General features: G+C 41.4%; 1 protein-coding gene across 1 annotated transcript in view; it reads left to right on the forward strand.

Moving 5' to 3' along the window:
- DDAH1 (dimethylarginine dimethylaminohydrolase 1) overlaps positions 1-13,774 on the forward strand; it is a 232,137-nt gene that overhangs the window by 12,398 nt on the left and 205,965 nt on the right. The window contains exon 2 of the mRNA XM_029617959.1: positions 460-575. The gene's annotated coding sequence lies outside the window, so the exon portion shown is untranslated. The remainder of the gene's footprint in view (positions 1-459; positions 576-13,774) is intronic.

Consider the following 13,774-nt stretch of genomic DNA (forward strand, 5'->3'; position numbering starts at 1 on the left):
GGCACTAAAAGTGCAGAACCACAGATCCATAGATTCAATCAGGGTAAAACCAAAAATGGATAGGCTTGTCGGAATTGACCGGGCATGCCCGTTTTTACCCCACCTATAAAGGTATGTGTCTTACGAGCCCCGGGCATACCTTTAGCTGGTCAGAGGAGGGTGATTTTCAAATAAGTTAATTTTGACCACGTAAATGGTTTTGGAAAAATGCTCTCTGACTGTATAGTTGACATTCCTGTTTTTTTCACTTCATTTCTAGTGAAGAGTTCTAGTAAGCCTCATTGGTCATAGAGAAAACCAGCTTTTTTACTAGTTGTGATAACTTTTAACCATCATAAGAAGTCATTCATGACCTTTGGATATTATTACATAAGTACTGTAGAAACTCGTGGCTGTCATAGTTCAAATAACAAAAAGTCCACTCTGTTCTGAAGAAAATCTAAATGTATTTTACTCTAGAACTACGCTTGAAGAAACAAAACAGAAAAAAAGAAGAAAGACCAAAGGGCACAGAAAGACCTTTCCCTTTTTCCTTACCCCGCTCTACCTGCTTTTCCTGATGAGGACTCTTAAAGGTACAGTGATCAGTTTTGGCAATATATTGTTTAACGTTTAAAGAATTTCTGTAATAGGAATGTTCTGCATACACAGCACTTATGTGTTATGTTGCCACCTAGTGGTAGTGTTGAAAAACTGCACTTTATGTATTTCAAAACAGTTTGCTTTGATAAGTCGTTGATCAAATATGGATGACTTGGTTTCATTGTCGTAGAATCCTGTTTATACGCCAGTTCTCAGCTAAGCCTGCAGTCCCTGCTACCTGTTACCTGCTACCTGTCTCTCTGAGATCCCAGAGAGACAGGTATTACTCAATACTCAAGTATTCAAAGAAGGCCTAGTTGCAACTGTGACACAGTTTAGAGATATTGGTCCAATTATTCTTGTCTCCATTTCCTTCTCTAGGAAGTTCTATGTTTCCAGTTTAATTTTTACTAAATGTGTGAAGTTTAAGAATTAGCCTTTCTTTGTGTAGAATGATGTGCGACGAGGACAGAATAAGGAGTGTTTAGCAAGAAGATAATCTTATTCAGTAGTGGTGTGGATCCATGAGAGAACCCCTGTAATTTCTTGCCCCCTACATTTCTTCATCTCTAGAGCATCCCTTTCCTAAAGCCACCCTAGAAATGTTCAAATACTATCCATAATCCTTGTATTTTTCAAGAGTCAGTTATGATCCATTGTAGTCAATAGATCACTTGTTTGTATTAATTGATTAATGCCCTAATAGATTTTCAGGAAGAAGGGGAAAGTGGTAGGAAAAATTAATATATATGAACTAAGTCAAATAATAGAATAAATGGTTCTAAAGGGAGCTCTTGTATACAATGTAAACCAATAAGTGTTACCTTTTTATTGAATCATTTGCCAGTCACATTATTTTTTATAATTAAAAGACCAATTTTTAAATTCAATATTTATTTTCAAGAAAAATAAAAATTATGCTGCTATATTTTTTGTGACCATAAGTCCACCAGTGTTGCTCATGTGTTTGAGACTCGAAGCCCATAATGGCTAAAGATTGTTTCATAGTGAGCTGTCATTAATGTAGTATAACTATTCTTTTTTATATGTTTATTACTACAAATAATAATTTGTATTTTTAGTTAATTTGCTTGGGATAACTATTGCTACCAAAACATAGATGTGTTTTAGCTTTATCTGCATGTAAAATTTTAATTTTATTTTAACATTTTCATATATTTTTTCTAAGAGATAGATATTGAATTTAAAGGTAGTCTTTTAATTATATACAAACTATGATGGGGCAAATGATTAAATAAAAAGTTACTCCTATTAGTTTGCACCTTATTTATATATCATAGCCCCCATTTCCACAGTTTATTCTGTTATTTGACCTAGTTCATATATTTTAATGCTTTCCATCATTTTCCTTTCTTCCTTGTTTTAATGGGGATAGAGGTGCCTCTCTTTTATTTTGAGGGAGTGTAAGGCACTGCCCCTAGTGTTCCCCTCTTTACCTATGCAGGACCAGGCTAGACGCCTGGTACACCTTAAATCCACTAAGGAGAGTATGCTCTATGGGCTGGATCCTGCGGGGCAGGTGGAGCTCAGAGGGCGTAACCAGAGACTGGGAAATAAGAGCTGGGATCCAGGTAGGGATAATCAGACCAATCCCAGGTCTCCATGAGGAAGGCAGCTCCTGTAACTTAACACTGTCCAAACACTGAGCTGAGATGAAGCTGAACTGTGAGTACTGAGGAAAGCAGTACAGAACTGTAAGTAAAGAGAGTACACTGTTCTGAAGGGAAGACAGTCTACTATTGTACATGTGTGAAGCTATAATAAAGATATACTGTTTTAAGAAAGGCTGGAATCAGACTAGTTTATCTCCAGGCCTGTGGGAATTATCGCTTGTTTCCACATATGTGTCATGCATGTGATTTTTTCTAAAGCTTTGCACAGAAAAAAAACCAGCCTCCAAGAAAGCATCTGGTTGGAGTACAGAAAGAGTTGTGAAGAGGACCTGTGGATATAAACGTAGTACAGAACACAGGGGGCCTGTGGCTCTAAAACAAAGTACAGAGTGCAGGGGTGCACAGAGCATGGTAGCTTGTGAGAAAGTGTGGCTCAGAAGCTGCACTGAAGAAAAAAACCCCAAAGTTTAAAAATTTCAGGTAGAGAGGATATTGTGAGTGGACCTGGTTGCAGGAACAGCCAAGAGGTGGTAGGTTTGTACAGGCTAATGGGAGAAGCCTGGCTGGAGGTAGATAGGGAAATAAACATGATTTAGTCAATGCTGGTTATGCAGGATTTTTTTTTTTCTTTTGTTTGCCTTGAAAAAAGATAAGAAGGAACACTGGTGCAGCAGGGCTGTGCTGAACAGGGTGTGGCCCTGGAAAAGCTGCCAGAGTGGGCTGTGAGTGCAGTGAATGGAAATAGGGCAGGGCCCTCTTCCAGCAAGCAAGCCATTCTGCAGCCATGAGAAAACATGGAGTGGAGCAGCCAGGATACTGCAGCACCCGAATGCAGCAATCTGAGAGCATGACTGAAGGTGCTGGCAAGCACTGATTCAGAATATCCAGGAGGGAGACAGGGAGTTACAAGAGAGCCTTGCAAGGAGTCAGTGAGCCTGGACTGAGTAAAAACAGAACCAGGAAGCCCCCTGGGCCATGGTTAGCTTCTATTTGTAGTGGAGCGTCTTGGCCTTGTCAAGAAGTGGTGACACAGAGTGCCCAGGAGGGGGTGCTACAGAGTGGCCAGTGGGCTGCAACACCATCTGGCCAGAGGATAGCACTGCAGGTGGTCCTGAGGAAGACCCTGTAGGGTCTGTAGGGTGCCCAAACACTACCGGGAGCCCAGATAATGCTCCTATGAGAGGCCCCAAGAAGGGGAAAGTGAAGAACCCTGAGAGAAGGGTCACAGAAAGCTCTGGAGAGGGCAACACAGACTGCCCAGGAGGAGTCAGTAGTGAGAGGGTGTAAGTTGGTGCTACAGGAGGTCCTGAGGAAGATCCTGTAGGGTGCCCAAACACTACCGGGAGTCCAGAGACAGCTCCCATGAGAATTCCAGAGAGAGAGAGAGAGCACAGAAAGGCAAGCGAGAGACATCATGGAGAGCCCAGAGGATGGCGCTATGGAGAACCCAGAGAGTAAGACTGCAGAAGAGCCAATGACCGTGGTGGGCGAGGGGCAAGAGAATACAGAGAAGGAAACTGCGGAGAGCCCAGGGGAAGGCGCTGCAGAATGTACAGAGGAGGAAACTGTGGAGATCCCAGAGGGATGTGCTGTGGAGAGCCCAGAAGATTGCGCTGTTGAGACTCCAACAACTGAGGATACAGAGGAGCCAAGAAGGGACTCTACAGTAGAGATACCAGATGCCAGGAAGCAAGCACAGCTGATTATAGAGAAATTAGCACTTGTGCTTCCTCAGTTGGTCCATACAGCTCCACTGGGGTGGGATTCGAACCCAGAGCCAGAAAAGGACTTAGTTAAAGGGCTGGGGATGAGCACTGCACAAACGGTACACTGAGTGGTGGTCATGATGCTGTCAATGGTAACCCTAAGAGATGGGGGTGAGCATGACACTAGGTCCCCATTCCCAAGCATAGCTGGTAGGAAGCCAGAGGAAGTGGAATAGGATATCTTGGACTTTCCTGGATGGGATCCAGGAATGGACTTGAGTTGCTTGACCTAATGGGTCCAAGCTTAGGGTAGGGGTTTATGAGGCAGTGCCCCTAGTGTTTCCCTATTTACCTGTGCAGGGCCAGGCTAGACACCTGGTCTACCTTAAAACCACTAAGGAGAATATGCTGTATGGACAGGATCCTGTGGGGCAGGTGGGGCTCAGAGGGCATAACCAGAGACTGGGGAATAAGAGCTGGGATCTAGGTGGGGATAAACAGACCAAGCCCAGGTCTCCAGGAGGAAAACAGCTCCTGTAACATAACACTATCCAAACACTGAGCTGAGACAAAGTTGAATTGTGAGTACTGAGAGAAGCAGTACTGAACTGTAAGTAAAGAGAGTACACTGTTCTGAAGGGAAGACAGTCTATTATTGTCCATGTGTGAATTCTTAACTGTTTTAAGAAAGGCTGAAATCAGACTAGTTTCTCTCCAGGCCTGTGGGAATCATCGCTCATTCCCACAGGGAATTGTTGCTGAAGTAAGATTTTCTAGAGCAGGACTTTGCATTTTATGAAAACTGGGTTCTGTCTAAAGTGTGATTGAACTTTGAAGTATATTTTCTGTTTGGGAGTATGATAAAGTTTTAAAAGCATACTATTTGGCTGTTTGAGAATGTGATAAAGCTGTTTCCTTGTTAGTTATCTAAGGCCTGGATTCACCATTCTAACGCAGAATGGTGAATCCAGAGAAAACAGGGGGCGGGGGGGCAAAGGGGGGGGGTGGGCCTGCGAAAGCCGGCAGCCATTGCACCACCGCAGTGTTATTGCTGCTGGCTTTCGCACTCAATAGCGCCACCGTGAAAGGTGGTGCTATTGGGCGCGCTACTGGCGATGATAACGTGGCTTACCTTATCGCTACCAGCGAAGACATCGTGGAGTCCGTCCCAACGCCGCCCCGAATCCTCCCCGACTCTGCCCCTAGCAAGCTATCACACACGAAAAGGGACTTTTCGTGTGCGATAAGCATTAGAAAATTACCCCCTAAGTGAGCTAAAACAGCAACCACACTACTCTGATCCACTTTCACATTTTATAATGTATTGATTGTGGTCACTGAAATACTCTTGGTATTATGGAGTCAATTTACTCATCACAATTCAGACACCCACAAGTCACCCAGTAATATTTAAATACTTTGATTGTTTGCACCAGTCTTGCTCTTTTTCAATATTTATATATTTATTTATTATTTGTGGGACCTCCAAGTACACAGTGTATATAGATCACACACTGCTTTTACTCATGAGTCCAACTTTATTTTATTTTATTATGCTAATTCTTCTTAAAAACTATACCCGGACCTCGGGTGAAAGGAGGATCGTAGGTAGTGTGTGGAGCTGTTGTTTGAGAGCGGTCTTGCCGATTAAAGATGAGAAGAGTTCCTAATATATGAATAAGACCCCCTGATGCAGATAACAAAACGTGGATCCATGTCGGGGCAATGATGACAACATTGAGATAAGTGTGGAGTTTGTTTTATGCTCTCTTGGTCGAGACTGTGCTTACTAAGACTGCTCTGGTGGTGACCTCTGTTATAGAAAAATTAAATGAAAAAGAAGCTGTGAGTTCCCGAGGTCCGGGTATAGTTTTTAAGAAGAATTAGCATAATAAAATAAAATAAAGTTGGACTCATGAGTCAAAGCAGTGTGTGCGCGCATGTTATAAAATCGCTGCATCCCTGGGTTTGCGCCAGTGCACACATGTCAGCGTGCGCTTGTTAGAAAGTTACCGTCTTGTTGAGTCATGCCCTCCATGGGTGAATCAACCACTAAAAAGCCAGTCTCACTTCTTAGTGTGATGAAACCTCTGCACTTCCCTTTGCTGTTCTTTCGCCAAATCATGATTGAATTAGCACAAGCTCCGTTGGTTTTCTGGGTGCTGCCTTGTGTCCGTTATGTGCTGCGCATTTTTCTCTCTTCCCTAGAGGAGAAGCAGGCGCTCACATAGCCTGGTCTGTTTGGCAGGCTACTCAGGGGGACCTAGGAGGCACACCAGTATTGGTAGGCTGTTTAGATCAGAGTGTAATGATAGAATCAAATTAGCAGCTGGCTCTGCTTGCCAATTTGCTAGTTCTATAATAATTAGAATTCTTAGCAGAAACGCAGATACCCATAGAGCCGGCCGGATCTGTCTGGCAGGGGACCTAGGAGAGTGGATGTTTGGGCACCGAGCACACTGGTACTGATGATTGCTTAGATTATCACAGAGCTTTGCGGTTAAGCATGGGGAAAAAAGGGGGCTGGAGGGAACTAAATGGAGATCTTGTATGCTTGTCTGCCCACGATGATGGCATACAAAGGAGAGAGACAAAAATGCCTGTCCTGGTTAAGGAAAAATCTTGCACGTGGTCACACTCTGTGGCTGGCAGCTAGCTGGGCAGACTGGCTGGACCAGATAGGAAATGATGGCAGGAAAAAAAACTATGTACCCACACAAATGCACGTTAGATAATCATTATGGCCCGAAAGATTCCATGCTGGATGCCTTAGATAGATAATATTATTGCTATATCTGTTTTCTAGGAAGAATTACACAGAAATGCCTATCTCCTTTAATAAAATGACAGAATACTATGGAAGATATATGCGCTTGTAGCCTGTAGGCAACCCCTTTCATGAAATGTGGCTGCTACCACTGTGGAATTTGAACTATGACTATAGATTTTTTTTTTTTATGTGTAGATGAAGTCGGAAGATTAGTTTCAAAGCTGCTGTTTCTCTGTTATGTAGTTTTCAAGGCTCTGTGTAAACAGAATGACTAAAACAGTGTCGCGTTGGATTGAAAAGCAGATGCCAGGGAACAGTTCTGCATGGGATTTGGGGTATTCTTTTGAAATATTACGCTATAGGTTTCCACCGAAAAAGACCCTGCCATCATCCATTCTTTGAAGTAGAAACTTGAAATGGCCATGTACGGATGCATAGCTCCCTCTGGTTAGAAGGTAAATTTAAGAGACTGAACAAAGGAAATAAAAGAAACTGCAGTTCATATCTGAAGTGGCGCTGCATTGCTTGTACAGCTGGAGAAGATGCCATTGTCCCTTCTTGTGGTGCTGCAACATTTTCCTCCTTAGGTGTTTTAGCTTTTAAACCATCTCCCCCTACCGATATTGTAGCTTGTATGATGTGAAATAAGATTAAAAGATGCAAACTGAAGCAGAAAGGAAAGAGAGATGGGACAGTGTTACTGGGATGCAGGGTGTACAGTATGCACCTGACTTCCAAAAGCATTCATGCACATAAAATCTGGTTTTCTGCATGTGAATGACTCTGAAAATAACCCGAGAGTCAGTGCATGTAAAAACATGCGTGCAACCTCATTATATGCATACTTTTAATCCAACTCTTAGTAGGCATTCCTAGGGCTGGAGCTGGGGCGGGGATAGGATTTGCGTGTAAGCTTTTGTAATTTCAGAAGCTTGCGTGTATGTTTGCATGCAGAAGTTATACCCTGCTTGGGGCAGGTGTAATTTTGTGCAAGGGCAATTCAGCATGTACCAGTCCAGTTAAGGCAGGATTTTCCAAGTGAACTTATGTTCATTAATTTACTTTGATAATCCTCAGTAAAATCTGCTTGTACAATGTACATGTAGACTTTACTTCTTTGCAGGTAGTTATAAAATTACCCTTTACATGGCCACTTTAATAATACCATTTACTCCTGTGCTAGGGTTATATAAACTTGAATTTTATAACATTTTCTCCAGAGCTACATTCTGGCACTTCATGGGTCTGAAGATTCATCAGTCACAATCTGCATTGTGAGTGTGGTTTGTGTCATATTTGGGCTTGCATAATTTGCAGTTCTGACTTTGATTAGAAGTCAGGGTTCATGTAATCCAATTTTTCACAGTTCACACTCCCACCCCTGCCAGGTTCCCTTAGTGCAGTGCAAAATGGATAGTGATTGGATATCAGGTCTCAAGCAGTCATGATGGGCTCCCACCCATTATCTTGGGAACTTTCTTAGAGGGACATGGGGATTGTCAGGCAGGCAGGACACATAGTTAATGTCATTAAACTTATGTGGTAATAAACTAAAGCAATGTGCTCCTCCTGAGCCAAAATGAGGATGTGGAGAGGAGTGACAAGATTTAGACAACCAGAAACTGTAAACAACATTGTTTGCTGATGGACCAATGCTGTCTACATAACCATTTCTTAAGACTTCACAGATTTCTGGATTTTATTATTAACACAATGTTTCTTTAATTATGTGCATGTTGAGGAAGAGGCGTTGGCTTCATATTGACATACAATCTGTAAACTGTCAACTAGTTCACTGTGAAAATGAGATCTATACCATTTACTCTAATGGCGTAGTCAGCTAAGATGTGACCCCAAATCCACAAGTGAGTGGTGCACAAGCAGGGAGCATCTGGTGGGTTCTTGCAAGCGCAGAGAGGGGTATCTTCTGCCTCCATCAGCCACCTTCCCCTTGGGTTGAACCCTCAGGGGCTGACGGCCTGCAGGACTTGGACAGGAAAAACAGGAAAAACAGGAAACACAAAGACACACACTAAGGCAAAGGATGATTGAAACTTGAAGACATGAAGGCACACACAGAGGAAGTGCATGACCACTGCAGAAAGGCTGGAAACACATGACACTTGCTGGAGTAGCAAGAATACCACAGAAAACCAGGAAAAACAAAGGCACAGATTAAGGCAATGAAGGATCAAGAGGGAAGACGGAAGCAAAAGGCACATGCTGGAGTAGAAATGATTATAATCAGGAAACACTAAAGCAAAGTAGGATCAAGCTCTGGCGACCTGCAGATTGGAAGACTGGAACATGTATTTGTCCAGACAGGAATAAGATGGCCGCCAGCAGGAAGTGTGGAACATAGAATTGAAAGAACTAACTAGACTAAGCCAGGGTCTCACCAGGGCTCTCTGCTGGTGGGAGGTAAGAACTCACACTTATGCTTGATACATAGATCCTGCTGAAGGGTGCTTATATGTGGGATAGATTTATTAGATCTAGTCTCAAGAATTCTGCAATATTTTAGGGCCAATAGATGTGAACCTAGAACAAGAAGTCATGATATGGAAGCTTCAAGGGGATAAGCTTGAGGGTAACACCAGAAAATATTTTTTCTTAGAAAGGGTTGTGGATGCATGAAATGGACTTCCAGTGGAGGTGCTGGTGGCAACCACCTGCAACAGAATTCAAGAAAGTGTGGGATAAGCCCAGAGAATCCTTAATTGCAAAGAAGTGAGAGATTGACAGAGATCAAATGGGGTCCTTGGTGCTGTTCTCTTGTGTTTGGAGTCATTTATTCTGTTTTTTCTTTTTTCTCAGAAAAAAAAAATCACAGCCTTTGTAAAGATGAGAGAGTTAATTGTCTCGCAGTATGTGGGTTTTAAGTCAGTCCAGAAATGGGGCCTGTTAAATGACCGAAAATTTCAAGTTTATACAGTATTTTAAGTTAACAGTTATTGATGCTTTTCATAAATCCTAAAAGGCACAGGAACAAAAAAGTGAATGCTGGAACCTTCTCCTCTACATCCTACAAAAAACCAAAACCAAATACCCTTTTCAATTGCATATAGTTACATAGTTTGCCAGGAAAATGAGAGCAGTCTGATGAGTTCCATACTTTTTGGACTACCCATTTTTGGTAATTGTTTGTGGGAGGCAAAAAACGTAGCCAGTATAAATTCCTAAAGCTAAAAGGTCTTTCCTGTCCTGACCCTAAGAAAGGCAGTTGGAGCAAGGCCTTGGATCAGCACGAACACATTAAAACCTCACTAGAGCTGGATGCCTACTGGTAACAACATGAGCGTCTGGGAACTGATCCAATTCAATTCAATTTAAAAAATGGCTAAGACTTTGCTGAATGGTGTCCCTGTGTTTTTGAGTCTTCCTTTATAGTCAGACTGATGGAGCCTTGATGTTGAGCCTTTTTGTTTCTCTGATACCCATGAGTCTCTTTGTAAGCTGACCTCCAGCTCATGGCCATCTCTGCACTGGAAGTCCAAATTTTGCAATTTTTTTTTAAACAATTTATTTTGTGTCCAATTTTCTCTTCACATACATGATTAGTGCAAATCAGTATTCTTGCAGGCAATATTAGTACATGCTGACAGGTTTTTGAAAAGTAATGAGTTTGTCTTTCACTAAATTCAGAGCAAGTACAATATGTGTTGAAACAAAAACATTTCCCCAAATCCATTCTCTCCTGGGAGTTCATGTTGGAGCATGATTGTTAATAGATTTATATCTTTATTGAAGCAAAATATAGAGATGCCAGATGAGACCTCAAGAAAGCAGAAATACCATAATGGTTTGCTTTTGTTGGGTTTTTTTCCCCAGAATCTCTGGAAAAAATGGGAAAGCATAAAAATCAGTCATAAAGTTAACAAACATTCAGTTTGATAGTGATACAGTACCACTGACATTTAAGAAAAAAGTCGTATAAGAGGTGATAGATTATAGGTAATCTGCAAGGGCTGTGGAATAAGTTTGAATTATGAACAAAAAAGTCCTATAGCAACCAATATCAAAGAGGGAATAGCTGCCCAAAAGTATAAAAATAGATATCAGCCAGGGACCCAGATTCTCAACTCGATAATAGTGTAAGTACACAGTGTAATCCTATATATAGCAGACCTCATACATAGTATACATAATTCATGCTAATTAGCATAAGTATACCGCAGTATAATCATTGGTCATAGTGTCCAAAATTTTTTTAAGAATTTTCTTCTGCATTTCATACGTGAACATTAAAGCCTATTGGCATTTTATAACATTGCAAATTTTGCATGACATTTCAATCAAGCACTTAGCTTATAGTTCCGAGGAGTAAGCAGAGACATGGAGGTGAGGACGAGCACGGTGGCTGGCCCGACACGGACCGTGTTTCGGCTTAAGAGCCTTCTTCAAGGGCAAAAGGTGTATGTAGATAATGCATCTTCAGAGGAGAAAAATTTCATGCTGAAGATGCATTATCTACATACACCTTTTGCCCTTGAAGAAGGCTCTTAAGCCGAAACACGGTCCGTGTCGGGCCAGCCACCGTGCTCGTCCTCACCTCCATGTCTCTGCTTACTCCTCGGAACTATAAGCTAAGTGCTTGATTGAAATGTCATGCAAAATTTGCAATGTTATAAAATGCCAATAGGCTTTAATGTTCACGTATGAAATGCAGAAGAAAATTCTTAAAAAAATTTTGGACACTATGACCAATGATTATACTGCGGTATACTTATGCTAATTAGCATGAATTATGTATACTATGTATGAGGTCTGCTATATATAGGATTACACTGTGTACTTACACTATTATCGAGTTGAGAATCTGGGTCCCTGGCGAATAAGTTTGAATACCATGAAGACAAAAATTATCATAATCAACAAAAATAATAACAACACTGTAGAAATATTTACTAAAGGAATTAAACTGGAATAAATTAAATAATATAATCATATAACTTAAACATTTCTTGATAGGTAGGGATCCAACAAAGCGAGATTGCTTAATCATTGTCCCAGATGGTTTTTAAGTACCAAAAGTACTGATAGTACATCATTAGTGCCATGAGGTCCATTGAGCCCAGCATTCTGTCTCCAACAGTGACCATTCTAGGTCACAAGTACCCGTCAGATCCGCAATAATTGATCTATTTCTAGTATCTCACTTCCAGGGATAAGCGCTGGCTTTCACAAGTCTACCTAGCTAATAACTGTTTATGGATTTTTCTTTTAGGAACTTGTCCAATCTTCTTGTAAACTCCACTATTGTTGCCTTGACAGTGTCCTTCAACAACAGATTTCATGGCTTGATTGTGCGCTGATGATAAAATACTTCCTGCGATTTGTTTTAAACCTACTGGTTGCTAGTTTCATGGAGTGTCCCATAGTCCTAATGGTGTTTGAAAGAGTAAATATCTGTTTCCTATTTACCCATTCCACTCCACTTATGATTTCATAAATTTCAATCATATCCCTTCTCAGTCGTCTCTTTTCCAAGCTAAAGAGCCTCAATCTGTTTTGCCTTTCTCCATAAGGGAGCTTTTCCATCCCCTTTATCATTTTTGTTACCCTTCTGTGAATCTTTTTGATGTTCACTCTGTCTTTTTGGAGATGGGGTGACCAGAACTGCACACAGTACTCAAAGTGTGGTTGTACCATGAATCTAAAACAAAGGCATTATGATATTCTCTCTTTTGTTCGCTATTCCTTTTCAAATAATTCCTAACATTTTATTTGGAACGCTGAGCCAAAGATTTCACGGTATTGTCCACAAGGACTCCGATGTCATTTTCCTGGGTTGTAGTTCCTAACACAGAACCCAGCATCGTGTACCGGTATTGGGACTATTTTTCCCTATATGCATTACTTTGCACTTAGAGCTGGTCCCCCATTTTGGTGCTTCATCCTAGACTAGGGGTGCCACAGGTCCAGGTTCAAGCCTGGATGAGTGCTGATCACTATCTCAGTGACACCCAATATTCCAGGAGGTGCCAGATTGTGAAAAATAAGAGCAGGGAAACCCAAAACTACCATACACAGGAAAAAAACAGGAATCACAAAAGGGTTCATCCATTCCCAGTAAATTCACACTTGGGTAAAACTCAATGAAAACACTGGAGTCTGTAGTTAGAATTCAGATAAAAGATAGTCTTTAATGTAACTTAAAAAAGAGGATCCAGGTTGAGATGACAAAAGTAAAAATCAACAGATATCCAGTGATCAATAAAAAACAAATGGTTTCTCTGTTCATCCTTATTCCCTTCACTTCCCTTCTTGCTCTTGCACCTGGAAAAAAGTATCACCAAGCAAAATATCCAACAAGGGTTCAGAAAAGTCAAACTCTTCAACTGTAATTCAGCTATCTCAAATTCAAGTCTCTTGAGTTATTGGCTCAAAGGTCTACATCCTTCTTGTCAACCAGTCTTTTAACTGGTCAAATGGGTCACATGATCTTTGTCCCAGCCCTTTGGGATACCTAGGGTATGCTCTTCCCTCTGGCACTGGTCAATCAAAATCCACAAAAAAGTCTTCCCAAAAATCTCTGCTTCACCTCCTCTTTTCCAGATACTTGAATTACCTTCTGTGAGAGGGAATCTCCAGCACTCCAACTACCTTGCTTTGAGATCTTGGGGAAATCTCTCTCTTCAATCCTCTCTCTATTGAAACCCTGGGGAGGTTTCAGCTCCATGTTCTTCCTTTCTCCACCCAGCTGCTTTGAGATCCTGGAGGAATCTCTAGCTATGACTTCTATTTCTTTTTCTGAAACCTTCCCACTGAAGCACTGGGAATTCTGCAAAGGACTTTATACCCCAAAAAGTCTATCCCCCATAAAGGTGGGGTTATAACAATGGGAGAAATCAAAACTATCAAAACTTCTCCTACTGTCCTAGATAGAAAAGTCACACAGGGATAATCACATAGCGTAGTCCCATCACACTCTTGTCCACATTAAATTGCATCCGCCATTTAGAAGTCCAGTCTTCTAGTCTCACAAAGTCCTTAGGCCATTATTAACAATCTGTTGCCATTTTAATGACTTAAAACAATTTTGTGTCATCTGCAAATGTGGTCACCTCATTCAATGTTCC

The sequence above is a fragment of the Rhinatrema bivittatum genome, chromosome 10 (assembly GCF_901001135.1).
Source record: "Rhinatrema bivittatum chromosome 10, aRhiBiv1.1, whole genome shotgun sequence".
NCBI classification, from domain to species: Eukaryota; Metazoa; Chordata; class Amphibia; order Gymnophiona; family Rhinatrematidae; genus Rhinatrema; species Rhinatrema bivittatum.